At 48.7% G+C, this 23,676-nt stretch overlaps 1 pseudogene across 1 annotated transcript in view; it reads left to right on the plus strand.

The window, feature by feature from the left end:
* The window catches only part of LOC310785533 (autotaxin-like), a 131,817-nt pseudogene extending 123,419 nt beyond the window's left edge, over positions 1 to 8,398 (plus strand). Inside the window, exons 23-25 of the transcript XR_014554075.1 lie at positions 1,225 to 1,357; positions 7,258 to 7,411; positions 8,219 to 8,398. The product of XR_014554075.1 is annotated as an autotaxin-like (transcript). The remainder of the gene's footprint in view (positions 1 to 1,224; positions 1,358 to 7,257; positions 7,412 to 8,218) is intronic.
* The last annotated feature ends 15,278 nt before the right edge of the window (positions 8,399 to 23,676 follow it).

Below are 23,676 nucleotides of genomic sequence, written 5' to 3' on the forward strand. Positions count from 1 at the left end.
CAACCAGCCTGTGGACATTACTGCCCTCTTTAGGCCACTTACAACCAGCCTGTGGACATTACTGCCCTCTGCAGGCCACTAACAACCAGCCTGTGGACATTACTGCCCTCTTTAGGCCACTAACAACCAGCCTGTGGACATTACTGCCCTCTTTAGGCCACTAACAACCAGCCTGTGGACATTATTGCCCTCTTTAGGCCACTAACAACCAGCCTGTGGACATTACTGCCCTCTCATGAGACATCAGACTGGGCTGATGTGTTGAAGTGAGAGTCAAAGTCACACCCTCTTCCGTGTTTGGCATACGACCATACGAGATGTCATTCCCCATTCATTTTTCCATAGATGTTTAATAAAATGCGGGGGTACGGTGGCGGAGTCGGTAGCGCTGTCGCCTCACAGCTAGAAGGTCCTGAGTTCGATTCTCGCCTGGGACGCTGTGGGCGCTGGAGTTGTGACCCCCCCATATCTTCAGTGCCCACTGCCCAGGTGGGCTATCTCGTCGAAAGGGCCTTTCTGTGTGGAGTTTGCATGTTCTCCCCGTACCCCCCAGGGGGTTCCTCCGTACATAACCCCCCACTAAAAACATGCGACGACAACATCTGAAGTTGGTCCCCGGGCGCTGGAAAGAAAAAGCGACCACTGCTCCTGGCCTGCTCCCTGGAGGGAAGGACAAGCCTGGATGGGTCAAATGCAGAGGACATATTTCACTGGCCACCGTCAGCATGAGTGTGTGTTGTGGCCGCATGCATGTGTTGTAGTGTTCGTGTGATAATAAAGACGGGCTTGTCCGTCTGAATTCATGTTTTAAAATCCTTATAAAAAGAGTTTCTCTTGCTCAAACTAAGCGAGTCTGCTATTCAGAATCAGGAGAGACCATCCAATATTTCACTCAGACCAAAACTAAAAAAAAGAGTAAAAAAGAGAAGGCAGGTAAAAAAGAGTTTTCAATGTATTTTCTCTCCTGATTCTGAATATAGCTGAATCGCTTAGTTTGACAATGTAAGCATTTTTATGAAACGTCTGTGTTCAAATTAATGGGAATTAAATCTCTTAGGTCATATGCCGAATGCGGAAGAGGGCATGGCTTTGGCAATCTATATGGAGAAACCTCTAACCACAACACACACACACAAGAAGGCCAACCCCTCTAGCGTCTCTCCTCCTGTTGTGTGTCTGTGTGTGTGTGTGTGTGTGTGTGTGTGTGTGTGTGTGTGTGTATAGGAGTGTGGAGCTTCGTGCAGCAGACTCTGCTGCGGCGCTGGGCCGAGGAGAGCCACGGGGTCAACGTGCTCGCCGGGCCCGTGTTCGACCACGACCACGACGGCCTCCGAGACGACACGGAGAACATGCAGGAGTAAGACTGTGTGTGTGTGTGTGTGTGTGTGTGTGTGTGTGTGTGTGTGTGTGTGTGTGTGTGTGCGTGCGTTGTGCACAGCTAGCAGCTGTGATGCGTTCTAAGCGGCCTGTTTATCCTGCAGCAGATCTTCTGATCCTGAAGTCAAGATTCAAGATTCAAGATTTTTATTGTCACTCCGTAGTACAAGTATCACATGTGAAATTCTTGTGCTGTAGGCTCCGTTACAACATAGTGCAAAAAATAAAAGATATATAAATAAAAAACAAGAGGCAACAAGCAATAAAGCAGTAAGACACGCCACAGACAGTGGCGTATTCACTGCCCATAGTGCAAATGGCATGAACATACTTTAAACATAATTAAACATAATAACATTCTGTTAGGTGCAAATAGCATATGCCTTATTAACATACTATTGAACATTAGTCATACGTGATGGTAGCAGCTGCAGTGCGGTACAGTACGGCTACTACACTATTTGTGTATGTTAATGAGTCTCGTGGCCTGTGAGAAGAAACTGTCCCTCAAGCGATGTGTGCGTGCTCTTGGGACCCTGTATCTCCTCCCTGAGGGTAGCAGGGAGAACAGACTGTTGTGGGGGTGGTTTGTGTCTTTGATGATCTTCAGGGACCTCCTGAGGCACCGCTGGTTGTACAGATCTTGCAGTTCTGGCAGCTCACATCCTGTTACGTGCTGGGCCGCGCGTCTCACCCTTCTTAGCGCCCTGCGGTCCATGGTGGTGCAATTCCCGTACCAGGTGGTGAAGCAGCCAGTCAGCAGGCTTTCAATGGTGCCTCTGTAGAATTCCCTGAGGATTTTTGGCCTTAGCCCGAATTTCTTCAGGCGCCTGAGTTCGTGTAGTCGCTGTTGGGCCTTTTTGACAACAGTGGCGGTGTGGTTGGCCCATGTCAGGTCCTGGTGGATATTGACTCCCAGGTACTTGAAGCTGTCCACCCTTTCCACCACTGTGCCGTTGATGGTTGATTGATTGATTGATTGACTTTATTTGGTGATAAAAACAGGACATAAGACAACATATCACCGAGGATAAAAACACAATAAAGCCCGAAGGCTTATTTCCATTGTGGTCCCCATGGAGACAAGACAGACAACGTAAATACGTGTAACAAAGAAGTGCAAGTAGGAGCATAATTTAAAACTAATACAACTCCATTAAAAGATAAATTACTAACTCAGTTAACAATTTACCAAAATAATAAAATAAAAACTAGAACTAAACATATCAATCAATAAAATAAAAGACCAGCTATACCATAAATAAATAACCAATTCAAGAACTAAAAAAGACAGGATAAAACGGTTTAAAGTGCGGATGATTGTAACCATTTTTTTAAGCCTTTTTTAAAAGTGCAGATAGACTCACTCAGTTTCAAGCATGGTGATTGGGGGGTGTGCGCCCCCCCCCCCCCCCCCCTTCTGTAGTCTACAATGACCTCCTTTGTCTTGGAGACGTTGGAGACAAGTCTTGCACCTAAAGGCTTTCAGTCCGTCCCTAAAATGACTCCGACAACCGGTTTGTGCGTCTCGTTTCCCAGATATATGGTGGGCAGAAAGGGCACTTCTCCTGTGAATTGAAACACACCTGATTTGAAGGTGATTTTGAAATCAGAAGGCTGTTTGTGCCACTACGTGTGGGTCATGTCGCAGCTCTTTTAACATGCACTAGCTATGTTTTTAAACCTTTCTAAATGAAAGTAAATAAAGGCTTTTTACTTTCTGCCAGAAGAGTGCCTTGGACCTTTCTTTTTTGAACCTTTGTGATCCTCACCAAAGAGCACCTTCACCACACCAGTTTTGGACTTCCGAGCACTCTGAACCTTTTTTCTTCCTACACCTGATTTTAATTTTAACTCATTGAGTGACAAAGACGTCGATCGACGTCAAATGCGTTTTTTGACGGTGGGACGTGGATCAAAGCCTCCTGCATCTCCTGTACAAATATTGTAGCTATTGAAGGTGTATAACCTATTTTACGGACTCATTAGGTGGCGACAGTGCTCTCCAGATTAGAGAAAGGTCCGGAAAACAGCAGGAAAAAGCCCTGTGATGAAAGAGAAACCGCTCATGCTGCAGCCAGAGCCATATAAATTGCTCTGTCTGCAGCTGACGTTGGCTGCGAACAGGAGTCAATCCGCGCCCACAACTGAGCCCCTCTGCCTCTGTCTGTCTGTCTGCATAGTTTCTCCACCTGATTAGCCACCAGAAAGGCAGCACCCGACGCCGAAGGGCCAAACCTTTCCCTGCAGTCCGGTTTGGCATTTCCGTGTCGCGCTGGGAGCCGGCGCACAAAAACGGAGCGCTCCGAAAATAGACTGGGTGCGTGTTAGGCTGTGTGTTAGTGTGGGGAGGAGTTTGCAGCTGAAGGGGGAGAGGGGGGTGGGGCACGCAGGGCACCACACAACTACACCACGTCACTACATCAGAAAATATTAGCTTCAGACTCAGTGAATGTGCTTGAAATGCTTCATTTCACAAAAGGCGGAATAACTCAGCTTCTAAATTGAAACGTGTCTTTTTGCTCAAAACAACCTATCTTCTCCGGCTCATAACTAAAGAACGGAAAATGGTATCAATAAACTTTTTTTTGCAGATGATAGAAGAGAGTCTCATTGTTCTTTGTGCATGTTCGGTGTTTACATACATTACAATATCACACAATATTCTGTGGTTCTCGAGAAATCATTGAAAACGCTCTGAAACTCTGGCACTCTGGCACTCTGGTCCGTTCTCCAAAAGTGGCTGGCACTCAATGAGTTAAGATTATCAACTTTTCAAAACTCTGCTTAGAATTTGCGCAAAACCCGAATGGAAACGTAACTTTTCTCTCTCTGTGTCACAACTAACAGAAGAACCCAAACCAGACACGGACACAAGTTAGATGCCAAAACTGAGATTGTCTTTTAATAAGGTTTTCAAAAGCCTAAATGTAGGCACGAAGGCCAAAAGGTAAAGTCAGTGGTGTGCGTAACGACGCAACAGTGGTGTCCTGACGAGGCGTGAGTAAGTAGAGCAACAGGTTCCCATAAGGCACAGGCGGGCAGCAGACAGATGATTGACAGGCACGTCCAGGCAGACTGGTGGAGAGAGAGAGAGCGAGAGATCAGAAAAAGTAAAAAAACACAGGAGCTTACAAAACAACAAAAAAAACGAACTGACCTCTAAGTTAGTGGCGAGATGGCCGCACACTAACAGACAATAACCGAGCAACGAACAGGAGTCCCAGCACAGTATATATAGGTGCCTGATAGTGGGCGGTTCTGCCTGATTGCTCATGCAACACACCTGGCCTCTCAAGAACCCAGCCTAATCACACCACACACACACACAGGGCAAAAAGGAACAGAGTTAGACAGCACTCATGACACTCTGTCTCTTTGTCTCTTTGTCTTTCTCTGTCTCTCTCTCTCTCTCTCTCTCTCTGTCTCTCTCTCTCTCTCTCTCTCTCTGTCTCTCTCTCTCTCTCTCTCTCTCTCTCTCTCTGTCTCTCTCTCTCTCTCAATTCAATTGAACTATTGGAATCCCGCCCCTGCGTGACTGGCCCTTTAGTCAGACCTCGCTCACAGAGTTGGCATGCAGCCTCTCCTCTCTCTCTCCAGAGGGTTTTCATAGTCCACTTCCCTGGCTGATTCCAACTCCACTCAGCTATGTGTTGCTACTAGTCTGGAGCTGTTTCCATCACTTCTAAAGAATCTGGCTCCGTTAGGTAGGGATGGGGATTTCTAGCAAAAACACTAGTCGAAATTCGCTGGGCCAAAGTCGACTTTTCATCGAAATGCATGAAAAAAAATATATAAAAAAGATATAGTCAAATTTGACATGGTCTCCCCTGACTCTAAGTGTAGTTGAATTGCTTGGTTTGACCAAGTAAAAAAAAATATATACACATTTTACGCAAGGTCTATGGAAAAATGAATGGCGGATGAAATCCCATGGACAGGGAGAGGGGTGACTTTGGCACTCTGAAGCCCCTTCTAAACATGCAGTGAAATCTGCATTATAACCAGCTGCTAGCCGGTCGGCCTGCATGTTTAGAAACAATTAGCCGCCTTATGCGCACTCCCGCGAGTGTGGATCATGACCATCTGAGCCCCTAGTATAGGATCCGCATTATTGGAAAAGCGGCTGTTGTTTAACACTGGCAGCTCATGTTCCGGATCATGTCTGACTGGGCAGGTGGTTAAATGGCACTTTACAAACCATTAATGTCACGGTGCTATTTAATAATTTCATGAATGGATGTAGTTACAGTACATGGCTGGATTATTTGGAAGAGAGCCAAATTAGGTGAGTAAACAAGTAAAAGTTGAATCGTTTTTTTCTCCCCCATCTGCCAGTTTAAAAATGCAACAAGGAGATGCCTACTACTTTTAGCCTACTGCATAGGCTAAAGTACCCGCTAACATAGCCTATTAACTAAGTAATCATTCGGGCAATCGCTTATATCAACGAATTAAACGAGCAAACCCACGGTTTCCTCAAGTGCTGCAAACGGCTTGAATGGTTTCTTTTCCTCCCGACCTGTCTGTCTTGTAGGCTATGTGAAAATGCAAGAGTTGTATCAGCCTATATCGAGACATATAGCCTAACTTTTTTGGGGAGAAATAAATGGAAAACTAGTCAGATAAGACTTGAATGCCACTTGTAAAAATCATCCACAGTGTAATGTGAGTGCGACGGTGCGACCACTATTTTGACTGCCGGCTTTTGGGCAATGTAACAAAGGAAAGCGCTCGCTTTTTCTGGCACATTGCCACCCCACGTTATCGCCTGAATGCGTCGGAATGCATCTTCCGTTAAAAGTGCATGTTTTTTAATCGAGTTTGGTTACGGATTTGCTAAAGCTGTTTCCACATCACATTTCTTTTTATCGATACATCCTACCGCACCCCCTCCCCCCGCCCACTCTACTCGCTATCGGCAGAGAATACGGACCATTTCCAGCTGTTTCTAAACACAGACTCCTCATGTCTAGAAAGGTAAAACCGGAAAATATCCTGTTCTGGCTAGCCGGACATGATCCAGACTTCATGTTTAGAAGAGGCTTTATTGTCAATAGGCAGCCAGACCTACGTTAGCCGTTAGCAATGTTAGCATTAGCGTAGTGCCGTGATGGCTCAGGGAACAATAGACAGAATATCAGCTTTTCTTCATGCAGTAACAAGCCTTGAAACCTTTTCCTTGTGCCTGAGTGTTGCTGTTATAGACAGTTTAAGACCATTTCTACTACATTTCTAGTGTTTCTAGAGCTACTGGGTGCTGCATTGCTGTCAGCTGAGCCCAGAGCTGCTCTGCTCCAGTGTGCAGCTCCTACGGCAACGTCACATGGACAAATGGCGTCATTCTTAAAGAGACACGCGCGGGTAAAAATATTTATTTTTATACATAATAAAAAACTATTTTCGACTTTCAATAATAAAAGTCGATCTTGATAATAAAAACGATTATTCGAAAATTTTAAATTCGTTGCCCATCCATACCGTCAGGTCACCCCCAAGGGTGCTCTTTACACTTCCTGAAGGATTCAGCGCAATTGCACGTAAAAAGGCATAGCTGTGGCCAGCACAATTCTGCTCACTCACTCACTCACTCACTCACTCACTCACTCACTCACTCACTCAGACACTTTGGATTCTTATTATAGGATTCAATTCGCTTTATTGGCATACATGTAACAAAGACAATATTGCCAAAGCATCAAGCACAATAATAATGACAGATGAGATGTCTCCCCCTATCTCTCTCTCTCTCTCTCTCTCTCTCTCTCTCTCTCTCTCTCTCTCCCTCTCTCTCCCTCTCTCTCTCCCTCTCTCCCTCTCTCTCTCTCTCTCCCTCTCTCTCTCTCTCTCTCTCTCTCTCCCTCTCTCTCTCTCTTATAGGCTCTCAGCAGATGGTCCTCTCCTGCCCTCTCACTTCTTCACGGTGGTGAGCAGCTGTGTGGAGCTGAACCGGACGGTGGACGAGTGTGACGGGCCTCTGAGGGTCTTCTCCTTCCTGCTGCCGCACCGGCCCGACAACAGCGAGAGCTGCAACGTGAGTGCTCAACCACCGGGGGAGTGCCGGGGTCACAAAAAAAAGAACGAGGAAACTAAAAAGAAGGGAGGAGCGGGTTTGGGTAGAGAGAGAGCGTCCTGTTAGGGCTGAGTTTGATCTCGCTGTCTCTGCTCCTGCCAATGTGTCCATGAGCAAGCCACATGGCCTTTTCTCAGAGGTCAACTCCTAACAATTACAACTGGACCCTATAGACCATATTCACAGCGCGGCCATCTTGGGATGACGTCACCAGCTGGTTGGGAAAGCCAGAGAGGCTCTCATCTAAACCTATAACATGTCTAAACATGGAGCAGTAGACCACAAGTTTGAGTTCCGTCACACCAATTTCGTTTGATCACATTGATAAATGGGCAGATGAATGTGTACAGGATTAAAAAAAAGGACTAAAGCAACTGGATCGAGTCTTATATCCACGATATTCAAGGAAGCGCAGCCAACGCTCTAAATTGTAAACTGCCGTACACCCTCGCACCACTGAGCACCGAACCGATACATCCGGCGCTGTGGAGCAGTTGAACCCGAAATGACACAGCTGAAGAAGGCTCTGTTTGAGCTTAAACTTAGGCACTGGCATGTGAATAAGGGCTCAGTATTGGAAACTACGCAATATTTGGGACAATGTTAGTACCGCTAACATTGATGCTAGCGTTAGCACCTTCGCTAGCTAGGTTAGCATGACAGTGGTGCGGGCTCCACGCGACATACACGTTATCAATCACAATAAAACTGTACCCACCTCCGACATCCTTAAATAACCACTTCCTGTTTGTGGCGGTGTCTCTGCAGAGCGCTGAGGATGAGTCGCAGTGGGTGGAGGAGCTGCTGAAGCTCCACACGGCCCGGGTCCGAGACGTGGAGCTCCTGACCGGCCTTGACCTGTACCGCTCCACCAACCTCACCTATACTGACGTCCTGACCCTCAAAACCTACCTGCACACCTTCGAGAGTGACGACTAGGCCTTCAGAGACACACACACTACACATGTAGCCCTTATGGAAGTCTTACGTTTTACTGCATGCTCACTGCGCTACCGGTCCCTTCGCTGCTCCACCCCCGAGAGGAATTGCTTGGAGAATACACATTTTGCTCCCTTTTCACCCGCCAGAAGATGGAAAGAATAGCTTGGCAAGTTGTAGTGGGAAAGGTTAACGTTTTCTGTTATAATATGGGAATTCAATTCTGTCCACAAAACTGTCTGTTGCAGTACTAGTGCAGGATTGATGCAGGACGGGGGACTTTTCCATTATACATTCATGCATACATACAGTACATACGTATGTACATACATACATACACTTAAAGCAACATGCATATACATTACCATGAAGCACGTACACACATACAGTACAGTACACACAAAGGAACCTCATGTGTACACCAGGGTCAGAAATGAACACGTTCATGAATGCCAATGAAATAAAAAATGAGGGAACAAAAATATTAGGCATACCCAAAGCACTGTGTTGAGAAGAGGGTAATACAGATAAATTGTTTAACAAAAAATTAACAAAAAATCTTAATGGTACAAATTACCAATATGCAATGCAAATGTATCATTTTAAAGTTAAAAACATTGTGCTGAAAAGGACCAAAATGCCCAAATAAATCAGAACAAAAGGGGCAAAAGAAAACTCTTTCCCTGGTGCACACATGCAGATCCATGTCAACTCACTCATCCAAATCCTCCTGGTCTGGTAAAAAAAAAGCAACAACATCCTGATCATGTGATCTCACATTGTGTTTCGTTCTACATATCAGTCTGGACTTCCAGCCGCTCACATCGATTTCACTGGGTGGGAGTAGAAGAAGAACCGCAAAATCTTTTTTTCCGCCAAAAACTCCACTGTTGCATACTCTTCCTCTTGTTTCACTGTTGTTGGTGATTAATTGCACTTATGGCTCTATTTACTCTACTAACGTTGATGTTACCGCACGTTGCTTCGGGAGATGCCATTACTGTTTTGCCAATTAAGCCTGAATAGGGCAGGTGCAGAGCTCGATTGTCAACTTTGACAGAGGTCCCTGATTGGCCCGGTTACATTCAAATTTCTGTAATGCTCCATTCATGTGGTGAAAAGAAAAATGAGATCACAACTGGGAAACTTCATGTGAACAGACGCTCAAGTTGGAACAACTCGGAAACTGAAAATAACCCTGATTTTGTTTCCACATTCCGATCATTACAACACCACAATCACATGAACACACCGATGTCGGAAGAACGACTTGCCAACTCAGAAAATCTGACCATCCGAGGAGCACATGAATGCAGCATACATCGCTGGGGGGGGGGGGTGTCCAGATTGATCCCTGGAGCGAAACAGAATGAGTGGTCATGTGATCAGATGGTTTTAATGAGGCCAAACCCCCCCCCCTCCCTTCTCACCTGTCTGTTCCCTCTATCCCCCCCTCTGTCCCAGCTGATCTTCTAGGTGTATATTTTTATACAATTTGTCATATTTATTTTGTAGCAGAATAATAATAACAGCACCTAGCGTTACAGTATTAATCCAAGGTAACAGATCTGCCCCAGTGTTACTGTAATAGAAGGTTTGAATGGTAGCAGGTGGGCAGACTGTACTTCAGTGGTATCTGAAACTTGACACACCAGTCGACAGAAGTCGGTTCATTTTCTACAACAGATCAACTGAAATGCTAACCAGTCTGTCTCCTCATTTCCTCGTTTGTCACCTGCATTCACACTTCTAGCAATCTGGGAACCCATCGGTTAAACAAAAAAAAACATTTTTTTTCTCGAACCTCTGGGGGCAGCAGCCCCGTTTCATTGTGGTGCAACAGGAACTCAAGAGGAGCGGTCGGCAGCGGAAGAAAATCCCTTTCCGCTCCCTGCAAGCTCTGTCATTGGCTCCAACCGACCGGCTCTGCCCATTCATGGATTTATTTTCCGCTCTCTGCGTGTTGCTCTCAAATCTGTCCGTCGCTATGAAACAACAATAACAACTCTAGCTCGTTGCTAGTAGCATGTACCAACTTGCTATACGCTGAAAATGGTACGTTTTGACTACACACCAGTCACCTTCACTTCATTTTGATCGGGTGAAGCGCAGCATGTGTGCGAGCGCTGTTACACCCCTTTTCACAGAGCTTGCCGACAGATTTTCGATGCAAGTCGAAAGTCTGTCTCGAGAGATCACACTTCTAGTAACTTGGTTGATGTGTCTAGTTCTTATAGTTTCTCAGTGCCTTGTTGGTTGGGTTATTGGTTGTAGGTAGTCCTTGTTTTTGTCAATCACAAGTCTTTTCCAGCATAATGGTTAAATAATCTCTCACAGCAATGACCTGTGTATGATATAGTCAGTATAGTCCGACTACTTGCATGTCTTGCATTAGCCACTTGGGGCAAACAGTAATGCTATACTTTGTTGCAGCTGACTCGCCTCATAGGACAAAGTTATAGAGCTGAAACATGTTTGCTCATTTTCAACGGTGATACTAAATAATGTAATAATATAATATTGATTACTGATTTGTGACGACTCTTCTCCTCATCCCTAAAAACAGACATCATGTTTGTAAAACCCTGGTGGAGCGGCTCCAATCACAGCGTAGTATTTTACAAATGCTGGGTCACCTTTTTCAAAGTTTTCCAAATTATTCTGGATTAGTTATTGATTGGTTATGCTTCCTTTCTGTAACTGCTACTTTAAAAATGATTTAGCTCAAGGTGACACAGGAGACAGACAATACTGCCTTCATCTTAGATAGGCAAATAGTGCAAAACCAATGCACTGCTGTTGGTTCATTCTAGTTAAGCTTGCCCATCTACACTGCTGCTGTGGGTGTAAAATCTGCTCGCCCGCCTGGGTGTGCTCAGACCCCTGCTGGTGTGGGTGTAAGATCTGCTCGCCCGCCTGGGTGTGCTCAGGCTCCTGCGACTACAGATGAAGTTAAGCCCTCACAAGTTTTATTTAAAAAAAAGTAAGGCTCATGTTTATGAGAAATGGTCCTGTACACTTGAATCCTGATCATCGTTTGTATGAACGTTAATGTATTAACGTTTCCAAATGTCTGATAACATCAGTATCTTGGCTTGTTAGCTAATCTAAAGTTGTCGGACATTTTGAGCATGTTAATCCCACGTGCCCGATGTACAGCCAATCACAATGCGTGAAGCCGTGATGTCATCTATAAAGCGAGCCAATGTTACACCCACACCGGGAAAGGACCAATGTATAATGGTTTCTAGCTCATAAAAGGTTGTTTGAGAAACATGTGAGACAGGTGTTTTAAGTCGGAAGCATATGGGACAGGTGTTTTAAGTCAGAAACATATGAGAGAGGTGTTTTAAGTCAGAAACATATGAGACAGGTGTTTTAAGTCAGAAACATATGAGACAGGTGTTTTAAGTCAGAAACATATGAGACAGGTGTTTTAAGTCAGAAACATGTGAAACAGGTGTTTTAAGTCAAAATTGCACAATAGTTTGCTCCCTAGAAATTAAACTGTACAGTCTTAGAACTATTAACGAGGGTTCCCAATGTTCCCTAGCATCAGTGTTCAATGTGGAGGGAACAGATCGTCTTGATCTGTACACTGTTGAATGTTTTCTCCATCCTAAATGGTCCATTAACTTGTGATTTGAATAAATTCTTATAATGATGCAGAGGGCATTTGGAGTCATTTGTTGAATTTGTTATCTGCTGAGAAACTGCTGTGCTGCTGTTATTTTTTGCAGTGTCAATTTTATGATGCGAATGAGATACAGAGCGGAAGAGATCGGAAACAACAAGAGGACACTAGAGGAGAGAATAGAATGGAGGAGAAGAGACAAGAGAGAAAACCACCTATGGAAGACTGTCATTTTGCTCAGAAAAATTACTTTACATTAAAACCGTCCACCCACCCGTAGGTGGCGTGGTGCCCCCCTGAGGCTTACATGGCCACCCACCTCACCCACGTGACTACGTCACGTCCTGTCAGCCCAGGGATAGCCACTCATTTCTTCGAGCCAGCTGAGATCCGACGCAATCCACGATGCATCGACGCAGCAAGGCTGGGTAGTGAGAGCTCTCGTTCTCACTCGTAAAACCCGGGTTGTAGTACAACCCTAACGTTTTACTTTGTTTCGAACTCAAGCTCTCACTCTAGTGAGGGGCACGGTGGCTCAGTGGTAGAGCTGTCGCCTCGCAGTCAGAAGGTCCTGAGTTCGATTCTCGCCTGGGACACTGTGGGCACTGTGGTTGTGTTCCCCCCCATATCTTCAGTGCCTACTGCCCAGGTGGGGTATCTCATCGTAAGGGTCTTTCTGTCTGTGTGGAGTTTGCATGTTCTCCCCGTGGTCCCCCAGGGTGGTTCCTCCGTATATAACCCCCCCCCCCCCATTAAAAACATGCAGAAGATCAGATCGTCATCGTCATCCGACCAGTGACGACAACATCCGAAGTTGGTCCCCGGGCGCTGTACGAGAAAGCGACCACTGCTCCTGGCCTGCCCCCCCGGAGGAAAGGACAAGCCAGGATGGGTTAAATGCAGAGGACAAATTTCACCGGCCACCGTCAGCATGTGTGTGTGTGTGGCCGTCCGTGCATGTGTTGATGTGTAATCGTGTGACAATAAAGACGGGCTTGTCCACGGGCTTGTCCATCTGAAATCTGAAATCGTGATTTAGTGCCAAATTCAACCACCCTTGCTGCCGGGAGCACCCCACAGGGCGACCCGAAAGGCATCGGTGAACCACGGGCGTATGGCAACGTTCATGCCTGACAGTCTGACATATTAGAGTGGCAACGATACTACTTCCTTGCCACCGACAGTACCGCGTGCGCGAACCGCGAACCGGACACGTCGAGACTGTAGTACCTAACAAACGTGTGATGAGAGGACCATGAGGCCGCGGCACACATGTCCTCCACCGAAACACCACGCAACAACCAGAGGATGTCGCAACACCTCGCGTAGAATGCGCCTTGATACCCTCCGGGGGTATCTTACCCATGGCAGAGTATGCCAATGCGATCGCCTCCACTATCCAGTGTGATAAGCGATCCTTGGAAAGGGGCCCACCCTGGGCCTTCTGCCCAAAGCAGACCAACAACTGGTCTGTAGTGCGTAATGAACGCGTCCTGGCCACATAGGTCGAGAGCGCCCTTACGGGGCACAGCATGTGCAAGCGTCTCTCCTCACCCGAACTGAACGGCGGGGGACAGAATGCTGATAAGTCTATGACCATAGACCTATAGCTGGCATTAATATTCTTGGGTTGGTAAGCCGGGTTAGGTCGCAACGTAACCCTGCACCCATCATTCCCAAAAACCATACAGGCCTGCTGCACCGAGAGGGCAATCAGGTCACCAACTCTCTTTCCTGACGACAAGGCCAGCAGCAGCGCGGTCTTTAAGGACAGAACCTTTAAATCGGCGGAGTCCAAGGGCTCAAACGGATGACCCGTTAGCCCGTCCAGCACCGTAACCAGGTCCCATTTGGGAAAAACGCACAGCGACGGCGGCCGCAGTTTACGCGCCCCCTTCATGAAGCGCAAGACCAAAGGGCACGCCCTCACGGGGCTCCCTTCAATTCCCATGTGGCAAGCAGAAATCGCGGCTACGTACACCTTAAGCGACTGCGGGGACTGACCCGCGTCAAGCAGGCTCTGAAGGAAACAGAGAACTGGTCGCACACTGCAGTTCACTGGATCCACACCCTTACCTGTGCACCAACGCGAAAAGACCCACCACTTGTACGTGTACTGAGTGCGGGTCGAAGCAGCCCTAGCACTCTGAATAGTGCATACCACATTATCGGGCAAGCCCTGGGCTAGCAACTGGTCCCATTCAGGAGCCAGACTGCTAGCTTCCACCTGCCTGGGGAGGGGTGGAACACCTCCCCCTCCGCCTGGGATAGGAGATCGGCCCACACCGGCAACGCCCAGGGCGGGCCTTGCGTCAGTGAGACCAGCTCCGCAAACCATGTCTGCCTGGGCCAGAACGGTGCCACTAGAACAAGCCGGAGGCGTTGTTCCTTCACCCTGTCCAACACCTGACGGATCAGGGGGATCGGTGGAAACGCATAGAGCCCCTCCCGTGGCCACACGTTCGCTAGTGTGTCGTGTCCCAACGGGGGGCTGTCCCCCTGGATGGAGAACCACAATGGGCAGTGCCTCGCGCGCCGCGATGCGAAGAGATCGACGCGGGCACGACCGAACCTGGCCCAAATTTGTTCCACCACCTGAGGGTGGAGGCACCACTCCGTATGACGGGGATAGCCTCGAGACAGCAGGTCGGCGCCGTAATTCAGCCGTCCCGGCAGATAAACTGCCGACACTGACAGGAGACGGGGATACGCCCACAGGTGAATCCCCACCGCTAACTGGTTCAGCGCCTTCGACCGCACACCGCCCTGTTTGTTCAGGTGGGCGATCGCCGCCGTATTGTCCGAGCGAATCAGCACATGGTGTCCATGTATGATCCGCTGGAAGTGAAGCAGAGCCAGGCGAATCGCCTCCAGCTCCAGCACGTTTATGTGGCGAAGCTCCTGAGCCTCCCACCGGCCGTTCGCCGAAAAATGCACACCGCACCCCATCCCCAGAGGGAGGCGTCAGTGCGAATCACTAACCTGAGCGGGACAGGGCCCAACCGAGTGCCTCTCGAGAGGTAACGGGGGTCCGCCCATATGGCCAGCGCCTGGCGGGCCTGACCTGTCAGAGGAACCCTGCGATGACTGTCCCTGGTCGGGTCCAGGCGAAGCCCGAGGAACCAGATTTGGAACGGACGCATGTGTAGCCTCCCCAGAGGGAGCACATGCAGTGCTGAGGCCATCAGGCCCAACATGACTGTGTACTGATGCACTGACACCAAGGGGCACAGACTTATTGTCCTCGCTGTCCGCACCGTGCGAGCCTGTCGCTCTGGCGAAAGGCGGGCCCGCATGGCCCGGGAGTCTAGCTCGAGCCCCAGGAAGGTCGCTGTCTGCTCTGGGGCGAGGCAACTCTTCTGCCAATTCACCAAAAACCCTAAGGTTTGTAGGTGATCGCTCACCACCTTGGTATGTTTCGTGGCACAGACCCTCGAGTCGGCCACAATGAGAGCGTCGTCGAGATATAGGAAGACGCGGATCCCCCTTGCGCGGAGGGGGGCCAAGGCTGTCTCCACGCACACTGTGAAGGTTTGCGGGCTCAAGACATGCCGAATGGCAAGACACAGAACTCGTAAGCCTTCCCTAGGAAGGAGAACCTCAGGTATTTCCTGTGCCTCTTGACCACGTGGACATGGAAGAATGCGTCTTTCAGATCCACGGAAGTAAAGAAATCCCCCTGTCTCAACGCGTTGAACAGGTGGGGAAAAGAGAGCATTCGGAACGGTAACTTCCTCAGCGTCTTGTTGAGACGCCGGAGGTCCAGAATCGGACGCATGGAGCCGTCCCTCTTGGGCACGACCAAGTACCTGTGGTAGAACCCCGAGCGCACCTCTGCCTTGGGAACCGAGCGAATCGCCCCTTTGGCGAGGAGCGAAATAACCTCCTTGTGGAGTATGTCCCTGGACTCCCCTTCCACAGCCGAATCGGGGATCCCGTCGAACCTGGGCGGGGGCCTGGCAAATTGCAGGGCGTATCCCTTCTGAAGGGTGCGCCGTAACCAGGGGGACGGGGAACATAGACGCTCCCAGGCATCAAGCCTGTTGGACAAAGATGGTCTCTTGTGGCCAAAGGGGGTGGAACCCACCCCCTTGGTCATGAGTATATTGTTGGGCACCGGGACCTGACCCGGTACCCTGGTGGGGGAAGAATATGGGGGGGGCAGGACGTAAGAGGCTATGCCCCCCTGTCGGTTTCTTACGCAGGCTCCGCCTACTGACGTGCCCTGTGAGCGTGTCGAACCGACGTAACCCCCCCGCCATGCGGCTTTCGCAGGCTGGGGGGACCAAGGAGGCAATGTTCTCTTTCGACCGCCGCGCGCGGACTTGTCCGTTCGTGCGGACCCCAGGAGAGCCCCCGACCAACAATGGGCCCATGGCACCATTGATGGTGGGCTTGTCCCGGGGGCCTCTTGATGACGGGTATGAGACCCTGGGAGAGCTCCCGACCGAACTCGGGCCCTGGGCACCGAGGACGGTGGGCTTGTCCCTAAAGCTACAAGCCGAAGGCTGGCTCTGAGGCCAAGCCTTGGCGAGCTGCCGTCCACGCCGGGCGTACCGCACCGGCGAGTGACGGGCTGGGCAGGTCCCTGCTGAGTCCCGGACCGAAGTTGAGCGCTGAGCTTCAACGACGGTGGGCTCATAGCCCCCCCCTTTCCCCAGGGAGGTGACTAAGAACGAGACTGGTCACCAGGCTCCCCGCGCACCCCCTCGCTTTGGTGGGTGGGGGCCTCGTACCCTGGCCTGCCGTGGGACCCAGGACAGGCCCACTGCGGCTGGGTGGGGCGCCTCCATTGCAGGCGCCCTAGGCTGTGGGACTCGTATCCGCGGGCGTGGGGCGGCTCGCGGTGCTGGAGGCCCCGGAGGGCGACTCTGCGCGCGTGCTGCCTGACACCGGCGGTCCTCCCCTTTCCGTCTAGGCAACAGGGTACTGACCGCCACAGAGTCCCGCTGCCGCTTCTCCAACCGCTGGGCCAAATCCTCCACGGAAGGACCGAACAGGCCCTCCGGAGAGATCTGGACCCCCAGTAGCCTCCGGGAGCTGGGTGAGGTTCAGCCACAGGTGACGGTGAGTCAGAACGGAGAAGGCCATGACCTTCCCGCTGTTCTGCGCCAGGCAGTCGATCATACGCAAGGCGTAATCCGTGGCCATCCTGAGCTCTGGAAACAGCTCGGGGGCGGGATCACCCTGCATCTCCCGCAGGAGCACTGCCTGGTAACCCTGCAGGATCGCCAGGTTGTTGGTCATGGCGGCGGACTGCCCCGCCGCCAAGTACGCCTTCTCGGCCAGCTTGGCCGTTAGTTGGCACGCCCTCGAGGGCAACGTGGGCCTCGCGAGGTTGGGGGCCAGGTGTCTGGCCACCATCTCCTCGATGGGGGGCATCACGGCTAACGCGAGCTTATCCCCGCCTTCTAAGGCCGACCATGGAGCCATGCCCGCGCAGAGCGGCTTGGCCTCCTGAGGCTTCTCCCATCCCATCTGCACCGCGCACACCACGTCTATACAGACGGGTAAGAGGGGCTTCGGGTGGGGCGCCTGTGGCGCCTGGCATGGCTGGAAGTAACACCCCAGCAGTACTGACTCGGGGGGTGGGGGTGGTTCGGCCCGAGCGATGCCGAGCTTCGCTGCGGCCCTACACATCACCCCCTGAAGTTGTTTCTGGTAGGGCTCGTTGACGCTCGTCTCCGAGCGGGCCCCTACCAGAGAGGTGACAGTGGTTACACCGTCCCAGTCCTCCCCACCTGACATCTCCTCTTGGGGGGTGTCCTGGGGGGGGACGACTATGGGGTCGTAAGGGAAGAGCCCACCCCGTTCTAACACAGGATCGATGGGCTCATCCCCCCAACTTAAACTCTGCTGCTCAGGTTGGACCGGGGAGCCCTGCTCGTCAGGTAACTCCCCCCCGACCGAGTCGTCGGACCCAGCGGAAGCGCCTCCCTCGGGAGGTGCATGGCTGAGCATCGGGCCCACCTGGACAAAGAGCAACGCTCTTTCCCGCAGCTCGCCCAGGGTGAAGCCGTTGCAGGTCTGGCAGAAGTCCGATTTCAGCAAGGCATCCGTAGCATGGTTGTGCCCGAGGCAGAACACACACTCCCTGTGGCGGTCGTAACTCGCCAGAGTAGCCTCACAGCTAACACAGCTCCTGGCTGTCCCCCCCTTTCTCATGGTCGCCGCCCGGTCCATGCGCGAGTTCAGCAAAGCTAACTCGCAACAAGCCGCGCCGACTGTACCAGGAATTAGCGGGAGTTATACCGTGTAAGCTAACTTTTAACAGTAGCTTGCAACGGTGAAGATAGCTGGAGTGCTACAAGCTAGATGCTAGCTGCACTGAGCAACTAGCTAACTATCTATCTAACGTTACTCCAGCCGGAGTAACGCGCGCGCTCTTACACGAGTAGCCGGTGCCTAAAGTACCTAGCACACGGACGCTAACCACACGGGTGCATGCTAGCTATCCGCAACAACTGGGCTAACTAGCCTATTGTTCTAGTGCTATACAGTAAGCTATTCACACGTATGCGACCTAGCCTAACAGTTTTGAGCACGGACCTTAGTCGGCCCTCAAGCCGATAAACGCTACCCCAGCCGGGGAACGTTTCACACAGCTACACGGCGGTAGCAATAAAACAAGTGTTAACTGTAAGAAGACACTCTTAGCTTTAGATGACTTGATCCGACGCCGCTGGTGAAGAGAACAGGTTCGGGTCCCCGAAGCCTGCTTTACCTCGTTCACGTAAACCTTCTCAAGGTGGGCAGTTTAGACGGAACAAGCCTATTTTCTAGAGCTATGTTAGAGCGCTAACTTTGAGCTAACAATGGAGCTTTAGAAGACACGTCCTCTCACTGGCTGGAAGAAGCGAAGAGTAATTTTTCTGAGCAAAATTACAGTGTGCAGCGAACTAGGCACTAGAGTGAGAGCTCTCGTTCTCACTCGTAAAACCCGGGTTGTAGTACAACCCTAAGGTTTAGCCATGCAGAGGTTGGGTTTAGGCATGAGCAGTGGTGATCGGTTGGGTTTAGGTATGAGCAGCGATAATTGGAGACAACAGCGCCACATGGAGACTGAGAACTGAGTCTATACAGCAAGATTCACTGAGTAGTGTGCAGACTTACTTTACTCACCTATTATTGTGAATGCTTGACCATGTGAGAAAGGCCTCGAAAAAGGCATTCAACATGGCCTTCAGGGAGTCATGTGACGAATTAAAACACTGCTATTGGTTTCATTATGGCCCCACCTTTTTTTAAAGTATTGCATCATAATTGACTGTGAAAGGCCAGAAATGGGTATATTACCTCGAGGCAACACTGTACCGTAAGGTTAAACTCCCCATGGCATGAACTCCCATTACTGTTACTGTTAATTAAGTCTTTTGTTACTGTTACTGTTAATTAAGTCTTTTGAACCCAAATCGTATTTTTTCCCTAAAATTTTGTCCAGAACATGATGATGATGATTGTCTATACAGTAGGTAGAGAGATAAGAGAGAAACTATGATCAGATCAGATCAGTCATGCTTCTACATTCTCTAACTGTTTTCACTTCTTGAGTTTGAGTTTGCTGGTGACCCCCTGGAACCTCCTCAAGGACCCCGGTCCTCCCGTTGAGAACCACTGCTCTATAGCACCACCAGGTGGCCAACATGCATGGGCTGCCTTGCCTGTGTAGTGGGGGGCCACAGGAGCTCACCTGGCAGATATGGCTGCTGTAGGACTTATTCCTGAGCTGCAAACATTTAGTAGAGATAAAGAAACAACGACTGAAGAAGAACAGTTCCAGCAAATATGTACAACAGTACAGGCAGGGCTGTATTACTCAGTGTTGGGCAGTAGCTTGCTACAAGTAGCGAAGCTACATAGCTTAACTACATTTCTCAGTAGCTTGGTGGTAGCTTCACTACTTTTGAACCAAGTAGCTTTTTCAGTAGCTAAGCTATTTATAGACCCAAGTAGCTTGTAGCTTCCCGCAAAAGCTACAAGCTTCTCGCCAGAGAAAATCCATGACCAATCATGCAGTGGAGATTTCTGCTGCGGTTTGGATTAAACAGGAGGAGACATTGCATATGTCAAGTGTGCCTGTGTAGCCAATAAATCACTTCCAGTTCCATTATGACGGACAACAAGTGTTGTTGTCTCATCCTTGCTTTTTAGCATCCTTGGGCACTACTCTGCCTCTGATTGGGTTGGGTTTAGGCAATGGAGACTGACGATTGGTTAAGGGTAGGGCAAAATATGTCATGTAGGCTACTGGCAAAGTCACATCAGCAACAAACTTTGAAAGATGGCAGAGCCAGAGGGAGCCACTGGCAGTGATGAAGAAGACATTCAGGTTTTATTGTCTGTTTTTGAATATTGTGCCAGTGAGAGTTTCAGTGTGTTTTATAATATAATAAACAATCAAAATTAGATTTTTTTTTGCCTGCCTATTTGTTTGGTGGAAAGTTGTTCTTTGACATGAAGTTGATTCAATGTGAGAAAAACAGTAGCTTTGATGTAGCAAGCTGCTTTTGCCATGTTGCTCGTAGCTTAGCTTGCTACATTTCTCTGGGGATAGCTTCAATGTAGTTTAGCTATATTTAATCGAGAGTAACTGATAGCTTAGCTTACTACATTTTCCAAGTAGCTTGCCCATCACTGGTATTACTGAACGGGCATACCGGGCACAGGCCCAGGGGCCCGAGAGCTCAGGGGGCCCATGAGCTAGAGTCTCTTCGCAGGCCGCCACAGGCGCGCGCAGGCCGCCACAGGCGGCCTGCGAAGAGACTCTAACTGATGGGGCCCCTGAGCTCACTTCGCAGCTGAGACTCTATAGCTTATGGGCCCCCTGAGCTCACTTCGCAGCTGAGACTCTAGCTTATGGGCCCCCTGAGCTCACTTCGCAGGCGGCCTGCGAAGAGACTCTAGCTCAGGGGTGCCCAAATTCTTTCCCATGAAGGGCCAAAACTCAATCTGGGTGGAGGGCCGAGGGCCAAAAATAAACGTTGTGGAATTACATTAAAATGCATTGTGTTTTATAGAAAATTAACATTCTAAATCTAAAATAACATTTCAATATAATAATCTACTTTTTATCTGTTTGGTAATTGTAATAATTTGCAATTGGTTATATATATTAAAAAAAACATCTGCATTTGTGGGGAGCTTAAACATTTAATCAGTAAACACCCAGTTAAAAACAGTTGTATTTTCCACCTTTGTAATCAAGAGAGAAATTTGACTTAATTCACAACTTGAAAAATCCTCAAGGTACTTTGAAAATCAGCTTTAATGTCCATCTTTTGTAAACAATTTGCCATGACAATTTGCAGGGATGCAATCTCAGGAGTGAACACAGTGGGCCCTATTCTCCCACAGGCCTTCGGCGCTAAAACGGGCCTTAAACGCAAAAAAACGTGCCTTGCGCCTGTTTTGGGACGATATCAATATGGCTTTACGCTGCCAAATGCGCTTTAGGCCGAATGGGCGTGGCGCAGTCCCAGAATGGGCCAAAGTGGGCGTGTCGGCCTTAAATCTCGGCGTACTGCTATCTTCGCACCCCCCCTAAATTTAGCGCTTTGCGCCTTTGAAAACCAGGCCTATTCAGTGCGCCAGTGCTCTTCTGCTGCCTCTCCCCTGTCACCCTTCTCTGTCTCTCTCTGAAACCAGGCCTATTCAGTGCGCCAGTGCTCTTCTGCCGCTTCTCTGTCACCCTTCTCTCTCTCTCTCTGACTTCCTCGCTCAGACAGACACAACACATAGCAGCACCCAGCTTCCCATAGGAAATAGCAGTTGTAAGTTTACTGCCTGTGAATGTCCCTGTCCCAGCATGCAATTGGGTCCTCCATTTCGCTACTAAATAGCAACCAAATGAGCCGAAATAGATATAAAAGGTAGATCTAAAATAATGTGTAATGGTAAGACAACCTGCAATTGTAGAAGATTTCAATATTGGACCAAATAAAACATCGAAATGAAACACCACCCTATGTGAAACATATATGTCCTCTTGAGCCTATATATACCCTGTGTGGATTTAACGTGATTTAGATAAGTGACAGCGGAACGCGCTTCGGAAGCTTATACTGTCATCTGCTATACTGTGATGTCCGCTCCAATAACTTGGCCCTACTCCACATTTAGTTTTACAATAAAAACACATTTATGCAATGACTTTACATAATGTAGGCTATATTTATGTGCATCATCCTTCCTGCAGCAGGCGAGAGAAAATTATATCTTTCTGGACAAACTTTCACCAATCTAATAGGCTATATTTTTCTAGCTGATGCGTTTAGAACATTATTTTCACTTTGATCTTGCTATAGTGTAGCATATTTACATGCTTGCAGTATTGAAACTGCAGTTAGATTGGTTTGAGAAGCATAATAATATGGAATAATAGCCTATAATGCAGACATACAGACTGGATGAAGGGAGGGGGGGGGGGGGGGGCAGAGCGTTTGGCTTTCGTCTGGTTTTGCGGGATCACTGGAATTGGAGCTAAAAAGGCAAGCGTGCGATTCGTTTATTGCAGTTATCCAATGAGCATGACGGTGCATAATTTTACGCTTAAAAGGCGTGGTTGTAATGCTTTAGGCTGCGTGTAGCGCCAGCACGACGATATCAATTGCGCTGGTCCACGCCCACTGATTTGAGCTGCGCCAGGCGTTCGGCCTAGAAACAGCGCCGATGCAACGATAGGGACCAGTATATCCGCAGCCACATTCAGACACTGTTTCACAAAGTCACCACATGAAAAAGCTTGTCCACCCTTTGCAATCAGTGCAGATATCTGATAACTTGCCCGAGTTGCATTCTGGATTTTAAAAAAAAGTCGGGGCATTTTTTTTTTTTTTTTGCGCTGTGAGGGGGGGCCCGTGAGGGGGCCCGGCCCAGGGGCCCGTGAAGTCATAATCCGTCTATGAACTGTACAGGGTTTCATAGCAAAGTCATTTTGGTCACATGTGTCAAGCTTTAACAAAAAACAGATGCCAACACTACATGTACACAGCCATCTATCAACAAAGAACATACCAAATCTATTTCTCACAGATCCAGAACTTTGTTTCACTATTCTAGACTTTTGTCCACTGTCCTTGGTGATCACAGCATAATGAGTAGCTTCCATAATGGTTTGGATTTTGAGGCCATCCTGCCGGCCAGTAGCTGCAGAACAAACAACATTCTCCTCTTTAATAGCTGAAACTTGATTCATTTTTAAATAATGTATTGAATCTCACATCAAATCACATCTCAACTCAAAACTCAAATGAAATAATCTATAGTCAAGAACACATTTAGTTTATTAACATAGACACATATGTATCAATAAAATAATAAGCAGCCTCATAAGTAGTATAGGCCTATTAAGCTTTTCAAGAGAGAGAGACAGACACACACACACACACACACACACACACTATGATGTAATCGTTTATTATTATATATGAATTTTAATGTATTAATTAAGGATGTCACAATATATATGGTTGAGATGAAATCTCATATCATGAGAAAAAGAAGCTGAACATGGTGGCACTGATCTGCATCTGATTGCATGCTCGCTCTCCTTTTCATTGCTTTGTTTGAACAGACGAGGGACGTTACAGACACGGAGGATGAAAATGGTGAAATTACTCAAATTAGCGTGGAGGATGCCCCCTCAACTTACAAA

Source organism: Poromitra crassiceps (assembly GCF_964638095.1).
Source record: "Poromitra crassiceps genome assembly, chromosome: 11".
NCBI lineage: Eukaryota > Metazoa > Chordata > Actinopteri > Beryciformes > Melamphaidae > Poromitra > Poromitra crassiceps.